This window comes from Pristis pectinata, chromosome 13 (assembly GCF_009764475.1).
Source record: "Pristis pectinata isolate sPriPec2 chromosome 13, sPriPec2.1.pri, whole genome shotgun sequence".
NCBI classification, from domain to species: Eukaryota; Metazoa; Chordata; class Chondrichthyes; order Rhinopristiformes; family Pristidae; genus Pristis; species Pristis pectinata.
The window spans coordinates 40712203-40732332 of record NC_067417.1 but is presented as its reverse complement, the minus strand read 5'-3'; the positions used below and the strand labels follow the sequence as shown (position 1 = coordinate 40732332).

Genomic DNA, 20130 nt, shown 5'->3' with positions numbered 1-20130 from the left:
AAACTTACCCCTCAAATCTCCTTCAAATTTCTCCCCTCTCACTTTACTGTTCCCTCTAGTTATAGATCTGCCTGTCTTAGGAAAAAGTTCTTACTACCTATCCTGTTTATGCCCTTCCTAATTTTATAAACCTCTACAAGGTCACCTCTTTGCTTTGTACATTCCAGTGAGAATAAACCCAGTTTATCTAATCTCTCTTTACAACTACAGCCTTCATTCCAGGCAATACCTTGGTGAATCTCTTCTGAACTCTTTCTATTGCCCCCCTGGCCATTCCCTTTTCTCTCTTCTACCTTCTGGGAGGAGACGCAGGAGCTCGAAAGCCTGGACATCCAGACTTACGAACAGCTTCTTCCCCACTGCTGTCAAACTCCTGAACCAATCACCTCTTTCACACTCCCTTCCTGCTGGTGCTGCCACATTCTCACACACTTGACTCTACTTCTCTCGGTTATTCCGTTATCACTTCAGCTCTTTTTTGCACCACCCCAGGTCGCACTATACTCCTAACACCATTCCACTGTATTGCACTCATTGTTGTATTTATTGTTATATTTCTCATTATCATGTATACTGTTTATTATGTGACTTTCATGCAAATAAGGAATTTCATTGCACGATGGTGTATATGACAAATTAATCTAATCTAACCTATTTTTCCTCAATTCCTGTGCGGTACCTTTTTGGGTTCTTCTGAACCAGTTTCTAGAGCTGAATATCGACACCACTCATTTAAACATGGAACTTCAAGTAAACATAACCTTTATTTGTGGCAGTCTTCAACGGTTACAAATGTGATGCAAACAATGCAACAAAATATGATCACATGATATAACATTTTCAATACTCATGCCATACTTTTTCTATACGATGGAAACAGCTGTTTACTGAACATCTTCATGCCCACTGAGCAAAACTTGGGCTCACTGCTTTCCACTAGTATAAAATGTGACCCGCAGAGGTAATAGGAGAGAAAGGATTAGGAAAGAGGTCAGATTAATCTTTAAAAAAACTCTTAATTAGGGACTGGAAAAAGTAGTTTCAGTGCACACAATACTCCCTTACCAGGGTAGAAACGTAAAGGAGTTTTGCTGTTAGAATGCCCGTGAGAAAGACAGTATAACGGGGAGACACTTTGAAGTGTCGAGGATGGAGGTTGCACCAACTGCCTCTGCCATGCAACTCTGCCTTCGCATGGTTTCGTACTCTTTAATGCCCACGAATCGGTCCTCATACGAGAACATCTGGGACCCCTTCTCCGCCGCTGGCTCCCCATCCCCGAGGCTGCTGCTGTGCAGCTGCCCTCTGCTCGACTAGTGCACCGTTCACAGTTGCTTCAAGAATTTTCACTGGTGACAGGGATAGACGTTTTATTCTTGCACCGAACCCAGCTGTGCAGGTGCAAGCTCAGGCTTTGGCTGGAACCCCCGGCGTGGAACCTGAAGCCCTGAGCAAAGCTGCACCCTCCGTCCGTCACTGCCCGTGGTCCCGATGAGGGGCTGAGCGCGCCCCCGCGCGCCCTGTCCAACGAGGGCGCGGGAGCGCGCGCCGCCGCCGGGGAGCGCCCGCTGCCCAATGGGAGGCGGCGCGCGGCGCCCGCCGGGTGGCTTCATCGTCCAATGAGAGGGCGGCGCGCAATGGTTGCTGGGCCTTCGCGCGGTGGCGCCGGTGAAGAAGAGGAGTCGTCCGCTGTGGAGGTGGGGGCGGTCGGGGTGTGTGGGGTCGGGCACGGTCGGCGGGGCGGGGGCGGTGTGTGGGGTCGGGCACGGTCGGCGGGGCGGGGGCGGTGTGTGGGGTCGGGCACGGACGGCGGGGCGGTGTGTGTGTGGGGTTGGGCACGGTCGGGAGGGTCGGAGCCGGCACGGCCGGCGTGGTGTTGGGGGTGTGGGGCCGGCACGGTCGGCGTGGTGTAGGGGGTCGGGGCTGGTGTGGGTCGGCGTGGTGTAGGGGGTCGGGGCTGGTGTGGGTCGGCGGGCAGTGTCGGGGTCGGCGTGGTGCCGCCTGCACACTCGCTGTGCCCCCATCCCTGTGTGTTGTGCCACCCCCACTCTCCGCCCCCCCCCCCCCCGCGCTTCAGGTAGTAGCAGACCCCCGACACATCACGAATAGCGGTCAGCGAGGCTCTGGGGTCGCAGGGAGGGCGCTCACGCTGGCTGGTCACTGTTGGATCGCCAGCCACGGCTCAGTGTCTGCTGTTCCCGCCCGAGTCCGAGGGTTCGAGGCTCAAGTCCCTCTTCAGCTATCACCTGCCAGCTTGTGCTCCTCCCTCTTCCCCCACCTTTTTCTGGCTTCTGCCCTCTTCCTTTCCAGTCCTGATGAAGGGTGTCGACCCGAAAAGTCGACTGTTTATTTCCCTCCATAGATGTTGCCTGACCCGAGTTCCTCCAACACTTTGTGTGTGTTTTTTCAAAGCCTGGGGCATGCTGACAGGCCAGAACGTGTTGCCCTGTCTCTCAAAATGAGATTTATAACCAGTATCTGTTTACCTATTGTACAAGACCCCGAATTCGAAAAAAAAATTGTGTTGTGTGAAATATCTATCATTTAGCCGATGTTGTTTTGGTAGTTTATTGCGGGGATCTTGCTCTGCACAGGTTGTGACCTTTTGTACATTACGTTCTTTTGAAGCATAACCACCAATGCAAAGTTCTTGGATATTCAATCATGTAGATGGATCAGTCATAAATGCAAGTATGAAGCTGGTAAATGAAAAAGCACCAGTGTGCCATTCCCACTGTACAGTTACTTTTAAACGTTTGGATTATGACAGGAAATAACAGCTAACTGTAATAGATTCCAGTGTGAAATATTACAGTCAAACATTTAGGTTTCTCAATAGACTGATGGTTGAATTGGTTTTGAATCAGTTTTTAAATAAATGCTGAGAAGTCCTTTGTCAGCTCAGTTAGCTGAGACCACCCAAAGTAGCGAATAGGAGCAAATAGAAGGAGAATGACATTGTTTTTGCTGTTCCTGGAAGAGTTCTGATAATAGAAAATTGCTGTCTATGTGATAAGACATTTTAAGTATTTTATTCTTTTTACAAATCAGGTATTCTGATTATAGAAGAGATATTCAAGCAATGCATTGGTGACATTTACATCAACAATTTAGGAACAGCTTCTTCCCCTCTGCCATCAGATTTCTGAATCGTCCATGAACACTACCTTGTTATTCCGCTGTTTTTGTACTATTTATTTTGTAATTCATAGTTTTTGTTTTGTCTTTGCACCGTTTTGCTGCTGCAAAACAAATTTCACATCATGTATCCTGTTCGGGCAGAAGAGATTTAGTTTAACTTGGCATCGTGATCGGCACAGGCATGGTGGGCTGAAGGGCCTGTTCTTGTGCTATAATGTTCTATAAGTCAGTGATGATAAATCAGGTTCTGATATTAAGCACTCAATAGAATGAAACCAACTTTCAGTGATGGTTGTGAAGAAGGAATGTGGAAGTTGAAGCTTTATTCATTAGAGATGTTACTTCCTTTTATTATCTTATTATGATAGAAAGAGGGTATCCATAGTAGCCCCCCATACCCCCCACTCCCTGTACCCTTACAACTTATTCTGTCTCCCATGTTAATCAACTCTTTGATTCCTTTTCCACTTATCAATGCTAAGGGGTGATTCACAGTGGCTAATTAACCTATCAGGGTATCTTTGGGATGTTGAAGGAAACTGTACCATCTTCAGGAAACCCTCACAATCTCAGGGTAAACGTACAAAATTGACACAGACAGCACCTGAGATCTGGGCCCCTGGAACTGTGAGGCTTAAGGTGGAAGATTAAGGGGTTTAGTATTGAGAGGTTTCCTTGGGTATATAACAAAAGATTGTTTCTGCTTGGCATAACTGATTAAGACAAGCCATTAAACTCAATATTATTAGAAGATGATATATTTTACTGGTGGAAAGTTGGAAGAGTATTTGGGCGGCACAGCTGGTTGAGCTGCTGCCTCACAGCTCCAGTGACCTAGGTTCAATCCTGACCTCTGGTGCTATCTGTGTGGAGTTTGCACACCCTCCCTGTGACTCCGTGGGTTTCCTTAGGTGCTCTGGTTTCCTCCCACATATCAAAGATTATGGTTGGTCAGTTAATTAGTTTAATCAGTTAATTAAACTGCTCTAATTTAGGTGGGTGGCAGATCTGTGATGTGGGGGTGAGTTAATGGGAATGTGGGGTGAATAAAATATGATTAATATCAGATTAAAAAGAACAAGAGAATCGAGGGACTGCTGTGTGCTATGTCTCGCTAAAACGTGGCTTGCCTCTGCTTCACCTGCCTGTGCCATACAACCTGATGGCTTCCCAATTCACTGGATGGACCATATGGCGTCCTCGGGCAAAGTTAGAGGCATGGGGTCTGCTTCCTAATCAATACCTCATGGTGCTCAGACGTGACAGTCCTGGCGAGTTCCTGCTCACCAAGCTTGGACTATTTAACAGTGAAGTGTTGCCCATACTACTTGCCATGGGAGTTCACTTCAGCTATGCTGACGGCAGTCTACATCCCACCCGAGGCAGAAATGAAGCCTGCACTCAATGAACTATACTCTGTGGTCAACAGCCTTGAAATGGGATATCCTGAGACCCTCTTCATCATTGCTGGTGACTTTAACCAGGCCAACTTCAAGAGTGTGTTACCAAAATACTACCAGCACATCTCCTGTCCTTCCAGGGCTCCAAACACCCTTGATCATTGCAAAACAACCAAAGATGCCTACTGAGCCAACCCCCACCTACACTTTGGTAAATCAGACCACCAGGCTGTTCTCCTTCTCCCTGCATACAAACAGAAGCTGAAACATGAGGATCCCGTACAGGAAGTCATACAGTGCTGGTCTGAGGAACTAGACGAGCTTCTATGCAACTGCTTTGAGTTGGTAGACTGGTCCATATTCAAAGACTCAGCAGCCAGCCTAGATGAGTATGTCACCACCGTCGAGGACTGTGTACCAAAGAGAACAATCTGGATGTTCCCAAACCGGAAGCCGTGGATGAAACGGGAGATCCACTCCCTACTATAATCCAGGACCGCAGCAATCAAATCGGGTGACCCAGACCTTTACAAGAAATCAAGATACGACCTCTGTAGGGATGCCAGGAAATCAAGATACGACACTATCAGGAATTCCAAGAGACAATACCAGTCCAAAATCAAGTCACAGAACAGCCGTCAGTTGTAGCAGGGCTTAAATGCTATAATGGGCTACAAGATAAAGTCAGTCAGCATCACCAACAACGGCATTTCCCTTCTCAATGAGCTTAACGCATTCTCTGCACGTTTTGAACAGAAGGGGATTGGAATGTCACCACCCATTCCGTCAGCCTTCAATGCATCTAAACCCACAGTCGCTGATGCAGATGTAAGTTCAGTCTTCTGGAGAGTGAACCTGTATTTGCAGACATTTTTAACCTCTCCCTGCTTCAATCTGAGGTTCCTACCTGCTCTAAGACGACGACTATCATCCCAGTACCTGAGAAAAACAAGGTAATGTGCTTTAACAACTACGGCCCAGAGGCTCTGACATCCACCATCGTGAAATGCTTCGAGAGACTAGTCACGGCACACATTAACTCCGGCCTCACAGACAACCTTGACACATTGCAATCCGCCTACCACTGAAATAGGTCTACGGCAGATGTCATCTTCCTAGCCCCACACTCATCTCTGGAGCATCTGGACAGTAAAGACACCTACATTAGACAATTGTTTATTGACTACAGCTCTGACTTTAATACTATAATTCCAAGCAAACCCTTCACCAAACTCTGAAACCTGGGACTTAACACCTCATTTTGCAACTGGATCCTTGACTTCCTGACCAACAAACTGCAATCAGTAAGGATAGGCAGCAGCACTTCGGCCACGATTATCCTCAACACTGGTGTCCCACAAGGCTGTATCCTCGGCCCCCTACTCTGCTTCCAATACACTCATGACTGCGTGGCCAGTTTGCAGATGATACCACCGTAGTGGGCCATATCTCAAATAATGATGAGTCCAGGAAGGAGATAGAGAGCTGAGTAACATGGTGTCGTGACAACAACCTTTCCCGCAAAACAAAAGAGCTGGTCATTGATTTCAGGAAGGGAGGTGGTGCACGTGCTCCTGTTATATCAACAGCGCTGAGGTCGAGGTTTGAGATCCTCAAGTTCCTAGGAGTGAACATCACCAGTAGCCTGTCCTGGTCCAACCATGTGGACGCCACGGCCAAGAAAAGTCACCAGCGCCTCTACTTCCTCTGGAAGTGAAAGAAATTTGGCACGTCCCCTTTGTTTCTCACTATTTTTTATCGATGCACCATCCAAAGCATCCTATTCAGATGGATCATGGCTTGGTATGGCAACTACTCTGTCCGTGACCACAAGAAACTGCAGAGAGTTGTGGACACAGTTCAGCACATCACAGAAACCAGCCTCCCCTCCATGGACTCTGTCTACACTTCTCAGTACCTCAGTAAAGCAGCCAGCATAATCAAAGATGCCACCCAGCCCGGACATTCTCTCTTCTCCCCTCTCCCATCAGGCAGAAGATACAAAAGCCTGAAAGCACGTATCACCAGGCTCAAGGACAGCCTTTATCCCGCTGTTACAAGACTATTGAACGGTTCCCTTGAGGTCAAGAATGGACTCTTGACCTCACAATCTACCTCGTTATGACCTTGCACCTTATTGTCTACCTGCACTGCACTTTCTCTGTAACTGTAACATTTTATTCTGCCCTCTGGTTGTTATTCTCTGCACTGTTGTAATGAATTGATCTGTACGAACAGTATGCAAGACAAGTTTTTCACTGTACCTCAGTATATGTGACAATAATAAACCAATTTACCAATCTTAGTGTAAATGGGTGCTTGATGGTCGGTACGTACACAGTGGGCCGAAGGGCCTTTTGCTGTATGACTCCAATATTTTGCACAGTTATTTTTACAAATACTTTAATGTGATTTCCTAAGTAATAATGGGAGTTGGATGTGAAAAAAGAAAAAGAAATGTCAGAATTGTGATGAATAAATAGGATTATTTTAGGGTAGTTGAAGTGTTGGACTCCTGTACTTTGTATGCTTTTGGCAAATTAAAGGTTATGGACAATTTAGAATCATTGAAGAGGCAAGAGAAGGATATACATAATAAGGCCTTGAGCTCGTGTGTTAATTATGGTCTAATGAATCAAATATGAACACGTTTTAAGTGAAATGAGTGTGAAAATATGCAAAAAAATAGTTAAATTTTAATAGAATTCAACGATATAGCAGGGCAGATTGTTTTGAGGGATTAGGATGACAAAAGTCCTAAATGTACAAATAACTGTTTTAATTTATATAGGATATTTAGCAGTGTTAATGGTTCTGTTATGTATAGACCTTATTCAAAGTAGATGTGAAGTTTTGGCATTATCTTTAAATGATATTGGGCACATGGGAAAACACAGACTCGTAAAGATGATACCAGAAATGAGAGAATACGTTTAAGGCTGTATCGGAGTGCAGAAGGATCTCTTGCAATTTGGAATAGTTGATTGATATTTGGAATAGCTGATAGTATATTCTGGGTAGATGGAAAGCCGTGACATGATGCATCCCAAGTGTGCCTAGAATTCACCCCATTCCTTGTTTGTGCTTACTGTCTATCATAGTGTGCCCTAACAGCAAGGAAAATAGTGGGAATGATGATTGGCTTGTGCATGAGTCAGATGACTGCTGGGATTACTGGAATCATGCAGAATCCTGCAGAACTATTCTCTGATAAAAAGAATGTGAGAAACTAGATGCAAAGCTATTGAACGGGTCCAACTAGGAATTACACCAATATGGTATTAGTAGCTGGCTCCAATTACAGATGGCACACATAATGGCGCCTGAGGAGTTTGAGAGTGAGATTCAGCAGGGACAGTTTTCTCATGAAATTACAGAGCTTCTGTTGTATGTCAGGAAAGGCAAACCATAGTTCATCTCCAAATATGCCTTACAGCATTAACATCATCACTAGATTCAGTGACCTGTGTAGAATTTTAATTGCAGGCAATATGGAAACATTGGATTGATGATATGAAGAAGTACAAGTTGTTGGTGAATTGGAGCAAGATTGTATAAATTCATGAGTAATATTAGCAGCTTAAAGGAATATGGTAGAAATTTTTTGATATTAAGACTTAATTTATGGTAAAACTTTCCATATCTTTTTGCTGAAGTCAAACCAATCAATACTTGGTTGACAATGGTACATTCAAAATGTTTTTATTTTGAAACTGTCCTTTAAGAATCTATTAGTTGTGAAAGTTAACAGGCCATGTTTCATGAAGTTTGTCAGTTTTTCAACATTAAATCATTGTGATTGGTTCCTTTTTTATTGTCAGATGAGAAATTGCTTGAAATCTGTCGAAGGTTAGCAAATTATCTGTGCTGGATCAGCACTCCTTTGATTGCTCTGGAAACTTACATAGATTTTGTCAATGTTCATTAGGTTGGATATTATAATCTGGTGGTCTAAAAATACTTGCCTCTTCCATTTCTGATTAGCTCTCTATTTAGTCCAAAATCTGTACAAAACATAAGAAATAGGAGCAGGAGTAGACTATTGCTCCCCTCACCCAACCCAATGAATAAAAGATGATGGTTGATTCAACCTTGGCATCAGCACCATTCTGCTGCTTACTCACCTTACCCTTGACTTCTCAGCAGGTAAAAGGTCTGCCAGTCTCAGCCCAAGTATATTCAATGACTGCCTCAACAGCCGTCTGGGATTGAGAATTCCAGAGATTCGTGACACTGAGAGGAAAGAAATTCCTCCATATTTTGGCTGAAATTGGTGACACCTTGTTCTAAAACAATTTCCCCTATTTCTAGGTACTCCCATTAGGGGAAATATCCTCTCAGCATCCACCTTCAGTATCTTAAATGTTTCAGTAAGATCACCTCTTTTTACATACTGCAATGAGTATAGGCCTTGCTCAACTATTCGTATCTTAACCCCAGTAATCAAACCTGTGATTCTTCCCTGCATTATCACCAATGCAAGCGCATCCTTTCTTAAATATCAAAACCATACATAGTATTCTAGTTGCGGTTTCCCCAGTGCTCTGTAAATTTGTATCAATATTTGCCTTTTTTTATATACTCAATATTGGAATTGGTTTATTATTGTCACTTGTACTGAGGTACAGTGAAAAACTTGTCTAGCATACCGATCATACAGATCAATTCATTACACAGTGCATTGAGGTACTACAAGGTAAAACAATACAGAATGCACAAAGTGTAGCAGTTACAGAGAAATTGTCTACTTGCATGCTGATCATACAGATCAATTCATTACATAGTGCACTGAGGTAGTACCAGGTAAAACAATACAGAATGCACAAAGTGTAGCAGTTACAGAGAAATTGTCTACCTGCACTGCACTAAGGCGCAAGGTCATAATGAGGTAGATTGTGAGGTCAAGAGTCCATCTTATCCTATTAGGAAACTGTTCAATAGTCTTATAATAGCAGGATGGAAGCTGTCCTTGAGCCTGGTAGTACGTGCTTTCAGGCTTTTGTATCTTCTACCTGATGGAAGGGGGGAGAAGAGAGAATGTCTGGGTTAGGTGGGGTCTTTGATTATGCTGGATGCTTTACTGAGGCAGCGTAAAGTACAGACAGAGTCCACGGATGGGAGGCTGGTTTTGGTGATGTGCTGAGCTGTGTCCGCAACTCTCTGTAGTTTCTTGCAGTCATGGGCAGAACAGTTTCCATACCAAGCTGTGATGCATCCAGATATGATGCTTTCTCTGGTGCATTGATAAAAATTGGTGAGTGTCAAAGGGGCCAAATTTCTTTAACCTCCTGAGGAAGTAGAGGCACTGGTGAGCTTTCTTGGCTGTGGCGCCTGTGGTTGGACCAGGCAACTCAACCCTCTCGTCCTCAGCACCATTGATGTAGACAGGACTGTGTGCACTGCACCTCTTCCTGAAGTCAATGACCAGCTCTTTTGTTTTGCTGACATTGAGGGAAAGGTTGTTGTCATGACACCGTGTTACTAAGCTCTCTATCTCCTTCCTGTAGTCTGACTCATCGTTATTTGAGATACAGCCCATTATGGTTCTATCATCTGCATACTTGTAGATGGAGTTAGAGCAGAATCTGGCCACGCAGTCATCAATGTGTAGGGAGTAGAGTAGGGGCTGAGGATGCAGCCTGTGGAGCACCAGTGTTGAGAATAATCGTGGCAGAGGCGTTGCTGCCTATTCTCACTAATTGCGTTCTGTTGGTCAGTAAGTCAAGGATCCAGTTGCAAGGTGAGGTGTTAAGTCCCAGGTCTTGGAGTTTGGTGATGGGTTTGCTTGAAATTATAGTATTGAAGGCGGAGCTGTAGTCAAACAATTATCTAATGTAGATGTCTTTACTGTCCAGATACTCCAGAGATGAGTGTAGGGCCGGGAAGATAACATCTGCCAGAGACCTGTTTTGGCAGTAGGCAGATTGAAGTGGGTTGAGGTTGTCTGAGGCTGGAGTTAATGCGTGCCATGACCAGCCCTTCCAAGCACTTCATGATGATGGATGTCAGAGCCATCAGGCAGTAGTCATTAAGTCACATTACCTTGTTTTTCTTGGGTACTAGGATGGTAGTGGCCACCTTAAAGCAGGTGGGAATCTGAGATTGAAGCAGGGAGAGGTTAAAAATGTCTGAATGTTCACCGCCAGCTGACCTGTGCAGGATCTAAGGACACAGCCAGGGACATCATCCAGGCCAGATGCTTCCCACAGGTTCACTCTCTGGAAGACTGACCTTGTGTCGGCAGTGGTGACTGTGCTCAGGTGCATTGGAGGCTGTCTGGGTGGGTGATGACAAACCAATCCCCTCCTGTTCAAAATGCGCATAGAATGCATTAAGTTCATCAGGAAGGGATGCTCTGTCGTTCGGGAAGGAATGCACTGTTGTGCAATATCTCTTGCAATAAAGGTCATAAATGCAATATCTGTGAGGTATGAACAGAAAAAAAATGTGTGGGTACAGTGTTGCCAAAAATGGGTGGTACAATTGCTGCCATACAGCTTCAGTGACCCAGTTTGATCCTGTCCTGAACTGCTTTCTCCATGAAGTTCTCCCTTTGACCTCTGGATCCTTTAGTTTCCCAAGCTCCCTGCTGGTAAATTAATTGGCTACTATAAATTGCCGTTGGTGTAACTTGTGGCAGAAGAACAGGGCAGTTGATGGGCATGTGAGAATACACTGTTAAAATGCAATGCTAAGGAATACGTTAATCTACTTGCATCTTAAAACATTTGAGAATCTATTATTAATTGTCACATATTAGGTCAGTCTTTGTACTGAATTTTATATTGCTGACAACACATTCCCTGAGGTTTAACTGCTCCATTTTCCTGATATTTTTATTTCTCAACTTGCAGCTTTGCGTTTTCCCTGTGAATTACTTGCCACTGTTAAAATGCAATGTTAAGAAATACTTTAATCTACTTGCCTCTTAAAACTGTCAGCTACAACACTTGTTTTACAGTGCACAGAGAATGCTGAACCACAAACAAAATATTCAGTATCTCCCATTAAAATCCACGATGACATACTCCTTGTGCCTTCTCAAATCTGGAGCAAGGTTTGAAATTGAGTTTTCTCTAAGTCATGTGCAATTAGCCCAAATTCTCTGCAGGTTTGTGAAAATCACTGACAGCAGCTATTAAATTTCTCTGACAAAATTTGTGTTTTGACATTGTTACTTCCATAAAATTTGGTCAGTATTTTCTCTTGTAATTTACTGTGAATCCTTAGCTGCTAATTAACAATGCACCAAATTATTACAATAGTCGGGAGTAATGTGCAAATTGGTACACATTATATTAAAATGGGCAGCTGGTTTTGATCATTTATTTTGTAATGAAAGTATCAGAAATATCCGTTCTAATCACATGTTAGTGAATAATTAAATGATGGAAATGTAAATTCATTCAAATTTAAGAAAATTCAATAATAAAAATTGAGGTATGGTTAAGAACATTGGAATTAGGTGCAGGAGTTACCCATTCAGCCTGCTCTGCCATTTAATAAGATCATGGCTGATCAAATTGTAACCTCAATTCTGCATTCCTACCTATCCCTGTAAACCTTTAATCCCTTTACTTATCAAAAATCTATCTATTTGTCTTAAAAAGTGTTCAAAAACTCTGCTTCCATGTCTTTGAGGAAGAGTTCGTTCCATGGAATCATGATCCTCGAGGAAAAACATCATTGCGTCTGTCATGTGACCCCTAATTTTTAAACTGTCTCCCACAAGAGAAAACATTCTTTCCACATCCACTTATGAATGTTAACTTCTATGCCATGAGCTTTTATTATCCGTAGTACCTCTCTTTTTAAATGAAGTTAGATTTGCTGTTTTCCAATCTAATGGAACTTTCTTCACTAGCTAGTTCTTTTAAGACACTAGGATGAAGTCCCTTGTCAGCCCACAGCTCCAATAATTTGTTCAGTATCATTTCTGTGGTGATTAATATTCCTGAGTTTTTGCCCTCCCTTTCAATTCTTAACTTGCAGCTACTTATTGGATGTTTCTTGTATCCTCTATAGTGAAGACTGATGCAAAGTGCTTGTTCAATTCATTTTGTCTGTTCCATATTTTAAGATAAGATATCTTTATTAGTCACATACATCGAGACACGCAGTGAAATACATCTTTTGGCGTAGAGTGCTCTGGGGGCAGCCCACAAGTGTCGCCACGCTTCCGGCGCCAACATAGCATGCCCACAACTTCCTAACCCGTATGTCTTTGGAATGGGGGAGTTTTGCAACTACTCATGATATCTATCTCTTGGTTTGCATTTAAGCCATTAACACTTAAATTAATTGATGTCTATATGCCAGCCCAACACTTTTCTAATCACTTTTGTGTGGGTAATTTAGAAGAATTACATGTATTTTTGTCTGATTATAAAAATGATGCAGGGCTATGTATTTAAAAAAAAACAAAATGCTGCAAATACTCAGGTCAGATAGACAGACAGAAAAAAACGGACCACACTTTGTATTTGATAACAATGGAACTTGGGACTGTACCAGCTAGGTGTCCATTAGTATCTTCTATTGAACATCCCAGAAGCTTATTTGAGGGGCTAGTCTTCATGAGTTAAATAAAAACTATAAAGTGACTCTTCAGCAGTATGTTAGAGGAATATTGTACAAGGTGATCTATCAATTTGGAGATTGATTTGTGGTCTCTGGTGAAGAAAATATATTTAAGCTGGTTGAGACCCATAATTGCTGCTAACCTAGATCAAAATGATTAATAGTTTAATAAGCGACTTGATTTAAGTGAGAGTTAGAAGAAAGAAGGAATTTTAAAGTGTTCTAAGGCTTGTATGGATCTTCGTAGAATTATGTAGTACTGAAGGAAGGTATTTGCCCAATTGCCAAGTCATTGGTAAAGCTAACCAATTAGTTCTTTCCTTTGCTGTTTTTCCCCATAGCCCCTAAAATATTTCCATTTATTTCATATTTCCTCTTATTGCATACCTGTCCAAATGTCTTTTAAACATTATAATTGTATACCCTTCTACTACTTCCCCTGGCAGCTTGTTCTATTTATTCAGCACCCTCCGTTTATCCTTATTTGCTTGTCAAAACCCATCATGATCTTGAATCACTCCGTAAATCACCAAATAACACTTTTTGATCTGAGGAGAACAACTTGTGCTTTTCCCATCTTTCCACGTTACTGTAATGCTCATTGCTAGTGCTATTCTAATATATTTCTTCAGCTCCCTTTCAGAGAAAAGGGTGATATTGTTTGTTAAGCTTTAAAGATGTTAACTTGCCTGTGTGACTTAAGGTGTCAAGACTGGTGACTGCTCAGCAATTTTATTGAGTATTACGTGGGAATATACCTGGCAGGATGGGGGAGGGGTAAATTGATGAATAGCCAGTAAAGTGTGGAATTAAGACATTATTGCAGTGGAAATATATGTATCTTGCTTATCACAAAAAAAAACAAAAACAACTAAGATTTCTAGAGCACCATTTCAAGTTTGAAGAACATCTGCTTTTTGGAACAATGGGAGGGGGTTTGTGGGGATCTTGAATACTGGTGTAGATCTGTTAGGTTGAATGTGCCATTTCGGGGCTTTAGAAGTTTGTTCATTTGAAGATGTGGCTCCTGAGATTGGGTGAAGAAGGCGAGGCTGCAGAAAAGGCTGGGTGAGGGCAGAGTTGAAGGATGGGAGGTTCAGTTATTTGGGGTCGGGGGGGGTGGCGGGGCGCCAACCCAGACATAAGTTTAAACACGAGAATTTGAATTCAAAGTATTGGTAGACTGAAGCTAATGAAGATCAACAAGGATAGATTCCCTGAATATGTCATGTAAAGTCTATTCTCTTTTTCATACCTCTTGTTTTTTTAATTGACGTGTTTTTTTTTATTAGTTTTGTCTGCCTTCATATCTTTGATATCATTACTTGTATAGTGCTTTCATGCATATAATTTTGAACCTGTCTAATGAAGCTCATTTTCGAAAATCTGGATCATCAGTGGTGTACACAGAGTTGGATACAATAATATTCATAAGTAATAGTCTGCCCTGTGGTAGAAATGGGAATGATTCACAGCCAGCTGGTTTTATATTTTCACACTCAATCGGTTACAATTTCATAACGTTCCTGCCAGCCATAGGGGGACAAATGGGTAAGTCTTCTGCAAAAAGCAGCATGAGAAATATACTTGTAAACTTGTAACCGTATTTTCTGGTCTTGAGTTATGAATTAAGTCACCAGAAATTTGCCCGTATCCAAATTTAATACTTAGACAAAAAACGCCAGTCTTGCCAATGATCAGATCCCAAAAAATGAATAAGAAAAATGCAAACCCTTGCTTGTAATGGGAATAAATTTAGTATTTGGTGTGTTATAATTTCCAACTAATTTAGATTTCTCAATATTTCTCTTAGTAAAGTGCTGAATGGAGGCATCAATAACCTTTAGACTTGGAGAAGTAATGAGGTTGAAAAGTACTGGTGTCAAAATACCAGGTGATTTGTGAAATTGCAAATACAGAAAACTTTTCTAAACACTTGTCATATTGGATTCATGGCAATACTGTATTATGGAGAGTAACACACTAATTATACATGTGGACAGTGTGTTAAGTCAGTGTTGGTACAGAGCCCCCACATCAAAAGAACCATTGTAATGTTGCACTGAGTTCTCGCTGATCTTCTGTTCATTATCTGGTATGTAAGCAATGTGCAAGCATTTAATTTCTTGATACCTATTTTACATGATTGCCACATGATATATGAACTGGGACAGAAATGAAAAGCGTGGCATTAAAAAGCTAAATTTACAGAGGATTTTCTAGCAAGTCAGAATTATCTGCTGATAGAAATGTCTAAATACGCTAGGACTAGCTTTCCATAAGGAGAAGCTCAGAACTAAATTGAAATTTCCTGTGTTTGTACCAGTTTTAAAATTCCTGGTTTCTGAGTTCAGTGACCAAAGCTTCCAAATATAAGGTTGGGAGTTCCCAAGCCTTCATTTGCAAGGAGCTGTCTTTGATTGGTCCACAATACTTTTTGAATACTTCCATAATCCCATGTTTTTTGCTTTAACATGCATTTGTTTCTGCATAGATCTGTTGTTGTGCAATAAGGAAAGGTTACTTAATGATATTGTAGTTAAAGGGCTTTTAGGGAAGAGTGTGGTGGAATGGGATTGTCCCCCGGGCATGGGTGAAATGGCCTCCTGTGTCACAGTGAGGGATAATAAATGCAATTTCTTGCATATTTTTCCATGGTTGAATATTTACAAGATATTCCTGAGGATAAGAGAATTATTGGCTTACTATTCCATATCCCCTTATGCGGCCTTCCAAGTTCTTTCCTGTCTGGATGCCTTAATGTGCAAATCCTTTTATTTTTGCAGTACTCATCTTTGCGATCTGGGCAACAACAGCAAGGTCAGCACTTATTGCCCATCTCTAATTGCTTGAGAAGGCAGCAGTGTGCCATCTTCTTGAACTGCTTGACATACAGTTATCTTCAGAAAGGAACTCATCCAGAGGTTCAATGTCTAATAAGTTAGGGGACTTACAGAAATAAAACAAAATGATGGAAACACCCAGCAGGTCAGGCAGCATCTACAGAGAGAGAAACAGTGTTAATGTTTGGATCGTTGATTTTTCATTGGCATATTTCCAGCATCTAACCTTTATCAGATTTCCAGCATCTTCAGTTTTCTTTTTGCTTTCAGAAGAGCAATGTTGAGGCAGAAAGGAGGAGAGTCGGAATATCAAAGTCATCTTCCTGTCAAGTTCATGTTTTTAGATGTACATTGTCGAGGTGGGCTTACACCCTGTTACAGGATACATGCTGAATAACAGGCAATTACAATGCAGTGGAACCAGACCAATGTAATTACAATATGGATAGGCAACTTGGTCAATATGGATGAGTTGAACCAAAGGGACTGTTTCCGTGTTTAATAACTCAATAACTATTCTGTTTCACCCCTTGTTCCACAGCCAGCATCTGCATAGTCAAGAGAAAAGAACCATCATTTGCTTTTCTCCCTATTGCTGCTGCTTGATCTGCTGAATGCTTCCAGCAACTTCTGTTTTTGCTCTTGCATTTCTAACATCTGCAGTTTTGTTTGCTGCAGTCTGTGCAGCCCTGTTAGGTAACAATGCTCAAAGGAAGACCTATACTTGTAAGGAGCTTGCAACTTTCCAAAATGGTTAGTAGTCAGTTAAGCTCCTTCAAAGTATATAGTGATACTTCTAATGTAAGAAGCACACTAGACAATATGCACAAAAATAGGTCTCACGAACACTGATGTATTAATAGTCAAGTAATCTGTTTTGGGGTTATTAATATTGTCCAAGACCTGGAAATAGCTTCCCCTTCTTTGAAATACTGCTATAGGATGTCCAAAAGAGAGCCCCTCTGACAGTAGAGAACTCCCTCAATATTGAACTTGATGGTCAGCCTAGGCTTTTGAGTTCTACTGTTCAGAAATGGCGAAGCACATTAGGAGGTTCGGCATCTGGCCTGCCTAAATAAAATCTGATTTTTTTTGGTGTGCGAAGACCTATTTTCATTCATCTCAAAAATGTTGAAGAGTGGTAATAAGGAAGAATCTAGTTGTCTGTTGATATTTAACAGCATAACCATCACGAAATCTTCCACCAAGCTTCAACGACCAGTAGGTCACAGTTGAGGAGAAACTTATCTGGACCAGCCATTGGAATTTTCTAGTTACAGGATCAGGTCAGAGATGTAGTTTAGTATGATTAATCTCTTGACTATATGAAGCCTGTCTGTCATCTGTAGCTACAAGCCAGAAGTTTGTCTACCACTTGACAGGTCATAAGAAGTTCAGTGTATCCAGAGCAAAATAATTTGCTTGGCTGGCACCTTGTTCACCACGTCATTTATTCACTCCCATCATTCTGCATAAGATACCCATAGCATTTCATCAAACCTTCTCTGATCGTACCTCGCAAACCCAGAACCTCTTTTGTATAAACAGCCAAGTTCAACAGATTAATGGAAACCTCACCCCCGGCAAATTTGTTTCCAAGTTGTATGCTGATTTGGAAGTATATTGTTGTTCCTTTATTGCTACTGGTTCAAAATTGTGAAATTAACAATACCATGGAAATGCCTTCATCACTAATCATACAGTGGTTCAAACAAGCAACACACTAGCATCTTCTTGAGGACAATTTAAATAGGGAATAAATGCTGAACTTGCCAGAAATACCTAGGTCCCATGGAAGATTTTGTAAACAATAAGTGAATGTTCAGAATGAATGTTGTGACCAATTTTTTTTCCTCTGCTTTCAAGACTGCAGCCCAGATGTATTGCAGTTTTTTTGACTTGGTGTCCTGTTCAGGTGCAAAAGCAGTCTTGTAGTCCATATATGTATTTAAAAAAAAAAATGTTCTGAATTAATTTTCACATATCCCAAGCTATTAATACTAACAACAAAATTTCTTTGGAGAAGTGTTGCTTTAGTAATGCTGCATATGAGCTACATCACATGATGGTTGGCAGTTTGTGATGCTGTCACACTGAGTGCAACCTATTTCACCTTGACATTTACTGTTTTTTTTTCCACAGTAAATTGGCTTTTTCAGAACAAAATCGGATTCCTTTAAATGATTGCTCTGGACAGTTATTGAATGCCAGTATTAAATTTCCTGATTTAAAAAGAATTGGAACACTGAGCAGCCAATGTGAAATTTTAATTGATAATTACATATTTTTGTTTCAATTTGCCAAAGGTTGGCTTTGGAACAGGATCTACATTTTGCTCTGCTTATTTTTCTCCACTGGGCAAATGCGACTGATGCACTACATAAGGAATATGTTGCACAAAGAGATCGATATGGAATTTAATATCAGGTTTGGCCCATGTTCATGTGATCGGACTGTGCACTGGCAATAATCTACTGCATTGCAGACTCTTGCAGAACTATTTTGAATGTTTAACAAGAATTGCAAGTTATGCTTTATTGCACCAAATCAATTTTAGACTTTTTGTTATCATATTCCTCCGTGTATGAATTGGACTCAGTAATTCATTTCATGGTATTGAAAAATAATTGACACTGCAATTTGGGTAATTTTTGATGTGTTCTTTGGTAAAGTAAATACTTTCAGTTTAGTTGCACAAAATGTATCCGGGAATCTACAAATCTAGCTGACACTTTTTCCAAATTCAGCAAATCGAAAGATTACTTAGATGACTTCTGTTTCAGTTGATCTCTTTATATACACGCAGATAATAGAGAGAAAATTCCAATGTTGTTATCTATTTTGTTTGTGAATGCAGCTTGGCTTCACATTAGATCCTTCAAGGTCATAACTGATGGCCAAGAGGGTGGGATAAGGCGAGAAATAAAACGAATTCCATGAAACATTAATTGGATGACTTGAAAATATCTTGCGGCGATAGTCTAAACAACCATTTGTCTACATTTGGTTTCTTTAGACCATATGTTTATTCCCAATAAATAGGATCATATATATAAATTTATTTCTTAACAATTTATGCATTCTTTTGCAAGGAAATGAATGCATGCTTAAAATTGTGCTATGTAAATTGAGATGAATTTGGATTGAGTTGATGTGGATGAGAGTTGACAAGAGGTTAATGAAGGATGGAATTTTGAAGGAAGAGAGAAACAAGCTGGAAGTTGAAGAAGGAAATTGAAAGAGAGATACTTGGGGAGAGAGGTAGGGAGTAGAATGAGATTTACAGACAGTGTTAGAACTCAGAAGTTTGTTTAATTTTCTAATTTAAAGAAAAAATAATGTTGAATAGAACCATTCATACCAAAGTGAAACAATGGGAAGATGGTAAGAGGAGGGAGATGAATTGAAATGGGGAAAAATGGTAATTTCATGCATGAACTTGACACTAAATGAATGTGGGGCAGAAGACTGTGTCATGGTCAAGCCAGATTCATGTTTCACTTTCAACCACCTAACCATCCATGTATATCTTTCCAGTAAAGGCCATGCATGGTATTTGGGGTCGGGAAGTCCATCTGGCTTTGTTTTCCAAGCCTTGGGTTAATTGTGACAACTATTTCACCTGATGATATTAAGTATGGAACTGAATTTGAATCTTGAACTACACTGGTTTGAATAGTTTTTTTGCATATTTGGGGAGGGCTGTATCACTTAATGATCATGTCATCTACCCTCAATATTTGTAACATACTCCAGACCCATAAGATCATATTGTATAAATGCAATAGTACTTCATATTATTTCATTAAATGAAGCATTTTGGGATATTTCTGAGACCCGAGATGAGGGATAGACAGGTATGTTTATTCCTTTTGATGTCTCAGTTCTATGCATTGAGGTGGTGTGAAATACAGCTACTTTAAACAAATATTGCCATAAAGTTGGTTTTTGATGCTGTTTTCCCAGAATGACCCAGCTTCTAGCAATGTATACTTATGTTGAATTTATACAAGTGATGATTATTGTTGAATGTATGTTTTGCATTTTGTTTCGTGTGTTGTCTTATCAAATAGCAGTATCAAATCACTTTTACTGGTTTAGCTAACTGAATCTCCTCAGTGACAGTTTTGACTTTTTGCAAGGTGACATTTGTCTTGGTCATTACT

The 20130-nt window shown here is 41.2% G+C and overlaps 1 protein-coding gene across 2 annotated transcripts in view; it reads left to right on the top strand.

Moving 5' to 3' along the window:
• nup93 (nucleoporin 93) overlaps positions 1 to 20130 on the top strand; it is a 131516-nt gene that overhangs the window by 8598 nt on the left and 102788 nt on the right. The window contains exon 1 of one of the 2 annotated variants that reach the window (XM_052028172.1): positions 1578 to 1697. The exons of the other annotated variant lie outside the window; for it this stretch is intronic. The gene's annotated coding sequence lies outside the window, so the exon portion shown is untranslated. Of the gene's footprint in view, positions 1 to 1577; positions 1698 to 20130 lie in introns of those variants that run through there. 2 annotated transcript variants of the gene reach the window in all.